This window comes from Falco naumanni, chromosome 1 (assembly GCF_017639655.2).
Source record: "Falco naumanni isolate bFalNau1 chromosome 1, bFalNau1.pat, whole genome shotgun sequence".
In the NCBI taxonomy this organism is placed as follows: domain Eukaryota; kingdom Metazoa; phylum Chordata; class Aves; order Falconiformes; family Falconidae; genus Falco; species Falco naumanni.
Genome location: NC_054054.1, coordinates 89,141,544 through 89,154,903, shown reverse-complemented (window position 1 = coordinate 89,154,903; position 13,360 = coordinate 89,141,544). Strand labels below are relative to the sequence as shown.

The window sequence follows — 13,360 nt, the reverse complement described above, 5'->3', positions numbered from 1 at the left end:
TCTGTGTGAGTTTGAAGTATCTGGGTGCGTAGTATAACCTCAAAAATCTGAATGTGTTGTATACACCTATGAAATCCTGAAAAAGAAGTTCTTCAAATCTCTGCCTGGCATTGAAGCATTGTCTGGGTGAAGCTGTGATTTAGAAAAAGCCTTGTAGTACCAGCTCTGAAATATTGTTTATACCTCATGTTGATTTGTGCATGCAAACGTAACAGAAAGGAGCTCCTCAAAAGAAATTGGTCTGCAGAGTATGACAGCGTTTATTTAAATCTAATTCCAGAATGTTTTAAAGATAAATTGTTGCAGCTGTATCAGTATGTTCCCTTATGATGATGAGGGATACCCCTTTCATGGGAGACTTGTGTCCTCTTTTAGCTTCAAAGCTGGATTTATAAATGAAAATTAATGGAATAGCTGATGGAAAATCTGCATCTTTTGTTTTACTTTTCTGCAGTATTTCTTTGCCAGTCTGATTTTACAGTTTAATCAAGGTCAGGCTTCATACTGAAGCTGAAAACTGGTATGAGACAAGGGTGATTTATTAAAAGAATTGACTTTGGGAGAGCTGCAGTAACATGATTTGTCTCTGAGCAAGTGGCCAGACTCCTTGTGCTGGTACAGCAGAGTGATGTTCCCACAGTGCTGTCCAACTGGACTGGCAAGCGATGACCTCTTCTGCCAGGAGCTCCTCCTTGCAGCCTTTTGGTGTCCACTCCTCTCTGGGAACGCAGTTCTGCTGTGGTCAGACCTAAGGCTGTAGAAATACCTACGTAACTTCTTAATTCCACATGTCAGAGAAGCAGCATATAAAGCATGTAATGTTGCCACTGTTTTTCCTGTAGCTATTTGTAATCTGTGAATATGTGTGGACCTATCACCAGGCAGATTCTTCATTTGAACTGGCATCCATCCTTTTTGGTCTGTGTTGCCTCTAGGGTAATCCTTTTCAGAACCATCTCTTTGCCACCCTTGTACTCCATAGATGTCTGCTTAAACAGACTCATGGCTTGTCCGTTGTCCCTTCAGCTCGATGCCCTTGCTGTCACTGTAAGGTGATGTAGAGGGAAAGAGATTTATTTTTTTTTTCACTGCATTTTATCACTGCAGTAATCCTCAGGCAGCTGGTTCTTCTGGTGGTGAAAAAGTACTTCATACTCTCCAGGAGGCTAATGTCTTCAGAATTTGTTGAATAACTGTGTTATGACTGCAGCCGTAATAAGCTATAATTACAGACAAATGCATGTACAAGTTGGCGGCTGACACCATTTTTGTGCATGCATAATGTCCTTATCTGTGTTCTTTTGGGTAGCTATTGCAGTCTGGTCTTACTTGCTCTACTTCAGCAATGTTGAAAGTCTCCTTCTCTAGGAAATCTGGTTTTACAATGTTCTAAAAGTAAGGCAAATACACTTCTTTACGTATGCTATAAAAGATGTAGTTCAGATGTTACAGTTTGCTGTGTACAGGTTATCAAACATTTTAAATGTCTTAGTGTGGTGTGGAGTTTTTTTTGTTACCACAATGTGCAGAATATTTTGTGGTTTTGCAGTAAGGCCTTTTATGCAGTGCATAAAGCGTAAGTTCCTTCGAAACTCTTGTTTCAGGAAGAGATAGACCGATCTGATTCATTGACACTGATGTTTTGGCATCCAGTGTTCTCCATATGCATGTAATGTAAATTTGTTTGTGTAGTCAGCTTAAGAGCTCTGAGCCTTAAGTCTTTGGGACTGTGTAAGTTTTTCCTTCTTGCTCACTGTGCAAGATTTGTGTGGAATGGTTTTGTCACCTGGGGCATCACATCTTCCTCTGCCACAGCTACCTAATGAAAATGTTGTCATGAAGGTGAAAGTTATCCTTACTCAGGGCAGAGTCTGTGCAAAGGCTAATGTATACCTTCTCTTTCAGAGTCAGTGTAAGGAGGGAAGGGCTCCTGCAGAGCTTCATGCAGGCCCTAATTTCTCTAAATATTTAATTGCATGGTGTAGGTTACCCATTGATGTGCACGTAGTGTGGTCTTCCTTATCTGTGTGTGCTGCACAGAATGTACTGCTTGTATAGCCCCTGAGCATACTGTGTAACTTGTCAAATCTAAACCAGTTTTCAATTATTTGCTCCAGGGTTATTCCTTTTCCTCACTGAAGGGTACTTTCCTGCTTATTTTAATTAAGAGTCTTTCTTCATTCTATTTTAAATAAAATACTGTATCTTTTATTTTTTTTCTAAATTGACAGGCAGTCTTGTAGCACACTGTTGAGCATTGATTAAACAAAATATTTGGATTTGCTTATCTAAATGCTTTATTTTACAGAAACATTACAAAGAACCAAAACAGGCAAATGATCTGCAGATCCTAGCTGTGCCTGCCTGTGCATACTGAGAGCATCTTGCTTTGTGTTTGTGTTTCTGGAGGAGTGGTTTTGTTGGTGTTAAAATGAGATTATTTTGCAAATTACTTTCTTGTCTCTTAAGGAGCATGTGCTCCAAAGCACTGGAATATTTGACTTATTAGTGTTTCTTCTAGTGTTTTTGGTGTTTCTTTTAAACATATGTTCTGACATATAGTCCCACTGGTTTCAGTAAAAAGAACTTTCAATGAATTACAAGAATCCTTTTTTTAGTTAACAGTCTCTTTCATATGTCTTTTCCCAGGCCCACAAATATCTCAAACTTTTCACTGGGAGAAGACCCAGTTTCTGAGGGAGAGACCAGACCTGTAAATTTTTAAGCCTACAGTAACTATTTCAGTGCATTATGTATAGGGATCACCTTGGGAGTACAGATTAGAAATGTCTCTGAAATGTAGACTATCTGCTGAAGATCAGTGCTGACAAGCATCCACATAGGATTTGATTTAGCAGGAGAAACCAGCTTGGAAATGGTAGCATAGAGATAATCTACGTGAACTACTAGGCAGCATTTTGATGAACAGAGCACATTCTTCCAGTGCAGAAACATTGTCTCAGCTGTTTGACTAAGAATTTCCAAATGTTTGATAGTACAGACTTGTTTTCTTGCATCTCATTTCTGAGACCTTTTCATCTTAAGTCTGAAGATGGAACTCCAGTTTTATAATGGCAATTGCCATGCTGATAGATGTCTTTAGGAATGTGGCAGCAACTTAAAAGCATTGGAGAATGCAGCGCACGAGCATAAATGAGAAGCAATATTGCTGAAATGGGTTTAGGAATTCAGTTAATCTGCTTGTGTATTTCCCAAAATGCTGTATTTTTTTATTTCAGAGGACAAGCTTTTCTCTAGCAAGATCTGCAAGGTGACATGGGTACAAGATATAAAACAAAACCAAATTTTAAAAATGCATCTCTTCCATTATAGCTTGGGGTGATAAGAAACCAAGACTTTACAGCACTGTGCTGTTTGGGGTACGGTTTCTCTGCCTGTGGGCAGCAACATACACAGTTAAGGTGCACCAAATAACTTTTTGTATCCTTCTTAAATCATACCGTTGTATTTTGGGACAAAATAGGAGGCAGGACTTTGGAATTTCCTGGCATTTATTAAAGCACTAGAACTACAGCGTATTTTTAAATCCTCCCTCTCTTCTTTTTTTCTCAGTCCTTCTTTGACACTTTTAAGTGTTGCTACCTGTGCCTCCCTGAAAAGGAGATGGCCAAGCTTCCTCATCTGTTAGACAGCAGTCTTCAAATTCCTTTGTGTTAAAGGGAGTTAATGCACCTAAAGGCTGGCTTAAAAAGCTTTGCCAGTACGTGTTGCTCTCCAAAGAATGGATATGCACATCAGCTCTTTGCCCTCAGTTTTGCTAGGGAGGAGAACTAATTTTCTTTCCTGCGGAATTGTAAGATTTGGTTACTTCCTGAGCCTAAAATAACGTGCCCTGTTGCTTAAACCTTGTTAGCAAGCTGAGACTTGCTGAAGAAGCATTTGCTTCTTCCACTCCTCAACCTGTCAAGTTTTCATATTATCCTTGCTTCTGTTCTGCTGGTAGAGACCAGGTGGAAAATAATAAAGCCCCTGCTCTTATCTGTGGTCAGCACTGACTGAAAGGGAGGGCTTATCTCTTCTCCCCATGTGTCCTAGAGGAAACCAGGCTGAAGCAGTGAATCTCAGTTCTTAACAACAGGAAAACCCAGAATTTGACTTAAAGAGAATGATTGATTGTAGAAAACAAAAAAAGACACCAAATAATTGAGATTGGTGTAAAGTTTGCTGAAGCTATATTTATGGTCTGCTGAGGTACTGCAGTGACCCAGCTGCCTTCCTACTGCACGTACAGAGCTCCTGGAGCAGTGGAAACTACTGAGGCTGAACCAACATTCTGGTCATATGTGCTGGGGGTCAAAGAGCATTATTCTACAGATTGATTTATTTATTGAAATTTCATTTGTATAAGCATGCATTGCAGGTTTCAGCCTACTGCAGACAGTGAGACTCCAGATTGTCTTTATACAGCCTGTGTCCTTGAGTGGAGGGGTGGTGGTGGGATATATACAGGAGCTGGCTTAATCTTTGTTAAGCTTCCTCATGTGGCAATACCTTGACAGCAGATGTGATGATGTATTCCAGAGCATGATTTTAAGAGAAGTGGAGGATGTGTGGGAGAGGGATGCCCTCATACAATGACCTTCCGACTTGTAAGCTTTCGAAATAATAATGCATAAGTATTCAAGAAGATGCAGAGTCAATTACTGTATGAGCTTGTCTGAAGACTAGCTGCTGGAACTGGCATTTGCAAAATCACAGCTGAAGGGAATGCACAGGTAAAAACTATAAACATTATGAATTTGTGAGTGATGTAGGCATTTTCTATGCCCTTGCAGAAGCTTTGATTAAAGGATTGATAGTTGGAAAGGTAAAAGAGGAGTAAACCATGGCATCCAGAAGAGCTTGATTGCAAAATAGTGGATTGCAACTTGGTGATGATGGGGATAGATGTAAGATATTTGAGGTCTTCAATTTATGTAATTCTGAAATTCTGCTGTTGCATGTGGCAGTGTGTTTTGCTTGTTTCTATAGTAACTTAAAGGTGTCTAATTTTCCTTGTCTCAGAAAGCTATTCCTGAATGATGCTTTGGAATTTCCCCTCTTTGCAATTGAATAATTTGGTCCTTAGAAATGCAGGCTATCCTCTAATTCACTTACCAAACCCTCCATGCTATGGAAATTGATTTCTTGTGTGTATGTACTTTTTGGCAAGTGGTTAGCCTAAGAAAAGTTGAATTAATGTTACCTGTAATAACTGACTTCTGCCCAAAGATCTTAAATATTTTTTTTTAACTTTTACTTTAAAGTTTCAAGTATAGGTGAATAATACCTCAGGTTAAAAATGGAGGAAGTCAAGGCATTGCTGGATACTAATCTGGTTCTTCCTAGAGTCTTAACTGTTCACTTGCAGAACAAAACACTGTGATCTTCTTAGCTGTTGTCTTTGTCACATGTCCTGTTAGTAATGAATAAAATAATAAATTTAGCACATCTGTACATTTTAGAAAGATAAGAAGTAATGGAAAAACCTTGGATGCTGGACAAACCATCACGTTTCTAAAATACTGGGGCTCATCCCTATTACATGAAAGAATTGCCGCCCCAGATGGTTACACACAAAGGGATTAGATAGCAGGATTTTGTGCCTTGCATTGTCTTAGTAACCATGGTGCCACACTGCTAAACGTTGCAAAGGTTTCCTAGATGCTTTTCCAGTGATCACTGTGAATGACTGACTGTCATATTTTACTTTTTACATATGCAAGGTACAGAGAAGGAAGAGTTTATTGTGTCACTTCTCATGAATAACAAACTGCCCAAGTGATACTGAAGTAGTGATAGGTTTTGCCAGTTTCCAGAGTGGTCTGATTGCATTCAGAGAGCTGTAATGTTATAAGTAATTAAGTTTAAATTACTGGAATACTCCTAATTTCCAGTATCCTGGAGGCATGGAAAGTGCTTTCTGCCTTGGATTTCCTGCATGCTGGGACTTCCTTTCTCCAGCTGTCATTCTCAGAAAAGCCACCTTCTCTTTGCTATCTTCTCCTTGGATTGAATTTTCTGTTTGTCACCAGGTCTTCTGCTCTTCTTTTCCTCCTCAGTTTATTTTTTTGTTCCTACCCTCGCAGACAGAAGCATACCTAAATTAAGCCTTAGTCTGAATTTGCAGCTCTAGCTCACTTTGTGCAAAGCTGTTTCCTTGTAAGTTAGTTTTATCCTTTGTGGTGGAATTCTGATATAATTCTTATGTTACCAGGATCATCCATTAACTACTGCCAGGAGAGGCATTAACTCACATGCATACATAATCTGTTACACAGCTGATATTAAATGTGTTCCCCATGTCAGGAGGAAAAAGGTTTCAGTTCCTCTAATGGAGTAAAAAAATCTCCGTAGCTAGGAATGCCTGACTCTTTGGATGGAATATTGAAGAAGCCAGTCAGAAATTATTGGGATTGTTTGCTCATGCAGAAAAAAGTTGTTTGATGGGTTTCCGTTTAAAGCAACTGCTTTTTTGTAACTTCTATTTCAAGCCTTTTCTTCAGTCTTTTCTTCCATTTCTTCTGGATGGTACTGCAGGATGTCTGTGCTCCGTTTCTTGCAAGTAATGGCATCCCAAGTAATACCACTTCTTTTTCTATGTGCAAGCTATTTTCATCACTGATTGAGAGCCTTGCTCTGTAAGATTAATGTCATGGGCTTTGCTAATTAAAGAATGGAAGAGGTTTTGGCATTGGATGCCATTTTGTGTAATACTTCTCATACCCAGCATGAGAACAGAGGGAAAGACTAGTACTGGGGACAGGGAAATAAGTTTGACTGGACCTGTTGTTGTGTTTTAAGTAATTAAAATAAGTAGTTGTAATAGTGGATTATGCTAGTGTTCAGTTACACATTGTGAAACTAAATGGGAACCTGTTACCATTTAAGGAAACTAAGCAGAAGGGGCTTGTCCAAGGTGGTTCCCTCCTCCTCTTATATTGAACTTAATAACCATGGGTGGTGGTGAAGGAAAGACTTAAAATACCCAACAACTAGATGGGGAGTAACTCCTGACACAAAGGCTTCTACTCATGGCCTCGCCCCCAATCTTGCTTTCCTTAAATATATATTTTACACACAGCATTTGGACCTATTAGTTGAGCTGGTTTTGGTAGGATCAAAATGGGAACATGGTATTTTGAGGCTAGGCTCTAAACCACAGAACTAGCTGAGCTGATTGCATGGTGCCTAAAGCTTCCTGGCACATGATGCATCCTTGGCCTCCCATTGTTTGCAGGCCTCCAGATGTGCAGGCTGTGTCCACGACCCATGCTGTTGCATTCTTAGGAGCTCTGTAATGTACAGACAGCATTCAGTAGGAAAAGTGGATTATTAACAGAACTCAAAGGAGGTGAGAATCTTTACTGGATGTGCTGCATAGGGCAACCTGCTGTGTCCTGCCAGGTGTCCTGGCATCTGCAAAGCTATAGGGTGTGTAGCATTCTTCTTGTTTTACAGAAATGCTTGGGATAGTGAAATAGGAATATTCACATAACAAAACTTTTCCAGCCTCAACTTCTTGGCAGACCTAGTGGGTTAAGCAAGAGAAGCCTGAGGTTCTTGGAGTATAACAGGCAAGAAGAAGCTTTACATTCTGGTCAGAGAGAAGCAATGGGGAGAGGCAAGCCAATCCTATCCAGAGGGCAGATTAGAGAGAAAATACTGTCATTGGGAGAAAGGGACATTTTAATTCTGGCCTGAAAGGTGAGTCTGGATTTGAATAAGAAACAGTATATCCAGAGGGAAGCTCATATTGCAATATGGTCTTTCCAAGTTTTTGCTGAGAGGTGGGTTTTAAACACTTGTCTTTGGAATGCACAAGCTTTCTTAATGCCTGCTAATGCACATCCCCACTATAAGTCACAGCATGATTGCCTGTGCTTCAATGTGTCAGTAGTATCTGCTGGTTGGTTACATCCATCTGGTGAAAAATCACATTGATCAGTAACATCCTTATGAGACTAGTTCATGGGTTGCCAAGACATGTGATGGTCTTTGGTAAACACTGGTTTCACTTGTGCCATTTGCCTGTCCTGGAGTGAAGGAGGGGGGCCTAATCTCCTTTGTTTAAGGGGTATTCTGGGGTTAAGCACAGTTTGGTGCACTACTAGTAGCTGTCGAGTTTATACTGTCATCTGACAAGACTCGCTGTTGCAGTAACTGCTTTTCCCTGATTCCTGAAGGGGGTTCGTCCATAGTGAGTGCATACTGCATTGTTACGCCTCTGTTACCTAGTGTCTGTGTCATCCCCCAACACCTTCTACTGGGAAAAGTGCCAGCCTCATGTAAAAGAGCCCCCTCTGAGAATGTCTGATAGCCAGTAATCCCTTTAGAAAAGTCTGGGCGCTGAGACTACTGTGCTGCAGATCCTGCTGTTGCTAAATTTTGCATTTCACCCTTGGCTTTTTGCCAGGTCCCATGGGGAACTTTGTTTCCAAGAAGCTTTATAGAAAAGGAATAGTGGCTCCTCTTTGCTAGGCACCTATCAGTCAGTGCTTATCCTTTCCTGTGGGAGGGAGGCAGCCATGGAAGGAGGCTCAAATCCTCATAACCAAGACACAACAGCACCAGGAATAGTTGGTGGTACTCTATTAAAATAGTCACTTGCGTGAGAACTTCAGGTTCTGAGACTCTTGTTGCCTTTGCTCCTGTAACCCTTTGTGCCTCTTTGAAGCAGAACAGCTGGTATGCATGACTTCAAGTTAACTTCAGGTTCAGTTTAAGATTAAAACTCCAGGCTTTGGAAGAGGGACCTGGCAGTTCTATGGTCCTGTAGTGACTAGTAGAGAATAAGGGTGGTGAACAACCAAGTCCTTTGGTTAACATCCAGTTTATGTGAAGTCCAGGCCACTATACTGCTGCCCTTTGACAAGGGTCAGCTGTGCTTTTTTTTGCCCCTTTCTTACTTCACTCCCATTTGTCAACATCAGGTGCTAATCATAGCCAGAGGAAAACCTGCACCTAATCTTGTAATAGAGCTGGACAGCATGGATCCTCATGCTTCTGTTGAAGAGGGGCACACTAATCGATGGCCAGAGACCCCAGCCCCATCTGCTTGACATTTAAACTGAGGATTGAGTACTTTAGTCTTTGAGAGGTGGTGGGCACAAGGATACACTGGTGTCACCTAGGAAATTCTCACCTTGCTCACTGAATTCAGCCTTCAGCCTTAGGAAAGCTTTGTGTTAAGATTCATTAATACGTATGGATCATCAGTGCAGGTGCCTATGAAACTACGTTTTTTCTTGGCTGTTATGTTCAGGAGTAATATGCAAAAGGAATGAGTAATGCTTGTTTTGTTTCTCATCTCTCATTCCCATCTGTTAAAAACAAACCCATAAACAAAAATGAGGCTATCCCATCATTTTTCATCTCTACCAAGCTGCTGTTAAAAGACAGCTTGCCCTCTATAAAATGTTCAGTTGGTACTGAGGTCCAGCCCATTTTTATTTTAGGATGGAAGAGGCATGTTTCACTTCCTGTAGCTCCTTCTGTGTCTAGCTACTTGTGGTCCACAAGCCCTGTGTTGCTGATATGAAACTAACAACTGAAATGGTTGTGATTATTAAGAGGAAGAAAGTGCCTGAGGATATTTGTCATCTCTTTTGTGTGAACTGTTTCTTCCATTACTACTTGATGTCATTCTCTGTGGCATTAACACCTGCTGTTTTTATAGTCTAGAGTTTTTTTGATTGAAAGTTTCTTGGCCAAGGATCTAGGGTAGAATTTGGTCAAGTAGCTTGGGTCTAACTCTTATTTTACTTAGTTACTTGGGCTTAGGAGGTACCAGTGTGGTCCCAAAAATTCAGCCCCGTGTCCTGTACCAGTAGTCCTCCTTTAATTCACCTTCCCAAGATACCTTCCTTCTTTTCTATTCTTAACATTTTTGGTTTTAGGAGGAGAAAGGAGTATTTGGGACAGAAAAGGAGCCTCTTGAAGATGGTTGTTTTGTGGTAGTGATGTTCTGAACGGGGTTTCTATTGCCACATGCAGCTTTTGTAATAAACTATGTGCCCACAGTGTTGGCACATTTATGAACTATGTAAAATCTATACTGTGACATGCACCACTGTGAAGAAGTAAAACAAATCCCAGGTTAAGGGTTTTTTTTGATGTTGTTGGGAGGTGGGGATGGGGGTTGGGTGTGTGTTTTGTTTGTCTGTTGGTTTTATCTTTTCTGGTTGGGGTTTTTTTTTTTGTCTCTTCCATTCTGGCCAAACCTTACTCTGCAAGTTATTTCTGCAAGTGCCCAGCCAGTCGCCCATGAGCCAGCAGTGTGCCCCTAGCACCAAGAAGGCCATTGAGATCCTGGGGTGCCTTAGGGAGAGCATGGCTGGCAGGTCGAGGGAGGGGATCCTGCCCCTCTGCTCTGCCCTGATGAGGCCACATCTGCCATGCTGCATCCAGTGCTGGGCTCCCCAGTTCAAGGGAGGCAGGGAGCTACTGGAGAGGGGCCAGCAGAGGGCTACAAAGGGGATGAGGGGGCTGGAGCATCTCCTTGATGAGGAAAGGCTGAGAGAGCTGGGCCTGTTCGGCCTGGAGAAGACAAGGCTGAGAGCGGATCTTATCAATGTGTACAAATACCTTAAGGATGAGTGTCCAGAGAGTGGGACCAGGCTTTTTTCAATGGTGCCCAGGGACAGGACAAGGGGCAACAGGCAACAACTGCAACACAAGAACAAGAAGTTCTGTCTGAACATGAAGAAGAACTTCTTTACCTTGAGGGTGACAGAGCCCTGGAACAGGCTGCCCAGAGAGCTTGTGGAGTTTCCTTCTCTGGAGGCATTCAAAACCTGCCTGGATGCAACTTTGTACTCTTGGGGCGGGAACCACCTTTCTGCTTGATGTGAGTGGATGCCCTGCTTGGCACATTGGATAGCTAGTCCCATATAGCAACTTCCAGGTAGTATTTCTGTCTGTCTGCTGTAGTAATACTGACAGGAATCTTGTCTTGTCCTATAATTCTTCAGTTATCTCAAACCTTTCAAAGTGTATGTCTGTCAGACCGTGTAGTTGTTTGAAAATGCTGCAGAAAATGAAAGTGAAGCATTACTCCAGGAAAAGTAGTGGTGTGCAGAGGTTTTATAGAAAACAGCTACTGTGCTGTTGAACAGTATCTGCTCTGTGCAGCTTGCAGTCAAAAACGTCAGAACTTCTATTTCAGGGTTGTTTCAAACTGCTTGAAGCTTTTTAGAGCTGGACTAAGCATCAACACAACAAGTCTTCCAAGTTTCTCTAAAAGTCCTAGTAAAGCAGCATCTAAATATAGTGCTGATGTACAAGTGTTCCTTTATTTTTTTGCCTGTTGTGTTTTACTTGCTTCGGGTTGTATGTTTATTCTGTTTAAAGAGGGTTAGGTTTTTCTCTGAAGTTTTCACTCAAAATATTTGACTGCCTACAAACATGATATGAAAGGCAAGATATTAAAATAAATAAATACATTTCCTGTAAAAGGAATGAAGATATGAGGCAGCTAAGCTTTAGAGCAGCCAGCAGGCCACAGCTGTGCTGCATGGAGGAGCACAGCCATCCTTTTGGGTGTGTGCTCTGTAACTGGCACAAAGATTAGTGGTACATACAATTTAGTCAGTTCAGAGTAAGTATTTGTGCCTGGCTAATCTTTTTCCCTTCCAAAATGGTCAGGTCAGATCAGAAACCATGGCCTGGATCCTCTCCCTCTGTCGGGGGGGTGGGGGGGGCATAACTGTGAGGATTTCTTCTGTTGTCAAGCGCTTTATCCCCTTCCAGTAAACTGTTTATCCCACCTAAGATTTTCATCTGCTTCCGGACATGCCTCTGGACTATATAAGGAGTTTAGGTTGACACCATTCCTAAATCAGTTGTTTGGGGGTAAGTGGGGTGAAACCAGCTTCCAGTGCAATAGAAATGCATGTGAATTTGTGTTTCCCCACCTCTGTTAACTTTAAATGATTCGTTGGCCCCATTCAGTTAGGTCTGTCTCTGTTCCTTCTAAGATATCTGGTCAAGACACTGAGACCATTATGTGTACTTGTAATGCATTTGGGCACAAAGTTCTGTTATCTCTTGCTGCACACAAAGGGCTTTTAGAAGCCCTGTGTCTTGAAGATTTTGGATTTTGTCTTACGAATTTGAGGCTTTTCTCTTCACAGCTGTAGGTGGCCCCCCTTAGAGCTTCTCTTAGTGGTTCTTTAATTTGTAGATTCTTTTTCCTGTCAAAATACAGATTTCAACATCAGTTCATGCAGAGCATCTATTAGCCGGGGTTTCCATGGTCACTATTCAGGTGTCAGTCACAGGCATTCAGGCCTGCTCATTGCTTTGGCTGAGCACAAGATGCTTTTAAGCCCCTTGTTTGAGTGCTGCAGTGAGCAAAGGGATGAGTGGGCAGTGGTCCCTGACACAATGGGAGCTGGTTCTGATCACCACCTGCCTGCTGGGAACTGCCCGGGGCTGTTCACCAGCAGTTGATGTGATGCTACTTTTGGTGGTTGATAGCTCATGCAAGACAGCCCCTGTTCCAGCTACTCCCACTTACTTTTTAGTGCTTTGTTCTCTAGCAAAATGTTACTTGTAAAGGGGGGAGGGAGGAGATCCCAGGCTATTATCTGTGAAGTAGGTCATAATTCTGGTAAATAATTGATATTCTTTTTTTCGGGCTTGAAATCAGAAGCAGGCCTTAAGTACCAGTGTCTGAACACTGTGATTATCACTCCTTCTGGAATTTCAGTGCTTCAGCTTGGAGAATGGTCATTTGGCTCCCAGGAGGGGGATGCCAGTGAAAATAAAAGGAGAAAGTTTTTCTTTTGCTGCTATACTGTGTTTAAAGTTTTCTTGCTTTGAACTAGCTCCTCTGGGGTAAACCAGTTCTCTAGGTTTGCTTCTGGCTTGTGTTATGCTCTGGACTAGGTGCTCACACTCTTATCTGTTTTTATTAAGCAATGGAATTTGGAAATGAAAGTGTTAACAGCAGTAAACATCGTCACTGGCTGTGTCTGCTCTGTATGTGAGTGTCCATGCTATACTGGTTAATCTTTTAAAATCTTACCCTGCTGTGCAGACTATTCAGTAGGTGTCTGATGTGGATTCCTTGGTTTCAGCTTGTATTTTGGCACAGACAAGTCCAGTTCCCAAATAGCTGGAATAACTGATCAATCTTCTGCTCTGTGTGTGTGTGTGTATATATATACACACACTTAGTGCATATATTTTGTGTTTCTTAACACTTTGTGTTCAGAGTATTTCCCTAAGAAGCTTCCTTCACCAGTAGGGAAAGAGATCTTGTGCGGGGAAGTGGGGTGTGGGGTCACACTCCTGAAAATCTCTTTATTTTGTGACTTGCCTGGGAACGAGTCCTCACTGTCAGCAGTCCTTGGCT

At 41.6% G+C, this 13,360-nt stretch overlaps 1 protein-coding gene across 2 annotated transcripts in view; it reads left to right on the top strand.

Moving 5' to 3' along the window:
• Positions 1–13,360, top strand: part of BCR (BCR activator of RhoGEF and GTPase) — a 104,769-nt gene that overhangs the window by 25,453 nt on the left and 65,956 nt on the right. Inside the window, exon 1 of one of the 2 annotated variants that reach the window (XM_040604554.1) lies at positions 4,596–4,736. The exons of the other annotated variant lie outside the window; for it this stretch is intronic. The gene's annotated coding sequence lies outside the window, so the exon portion shown is untranslated. Of the gene's footprint in view, positions 1–4,595; positions 4,737–13,360 lie in introns of those variants that run through there. 2 annotated transcript variants of the gene reach the window in all.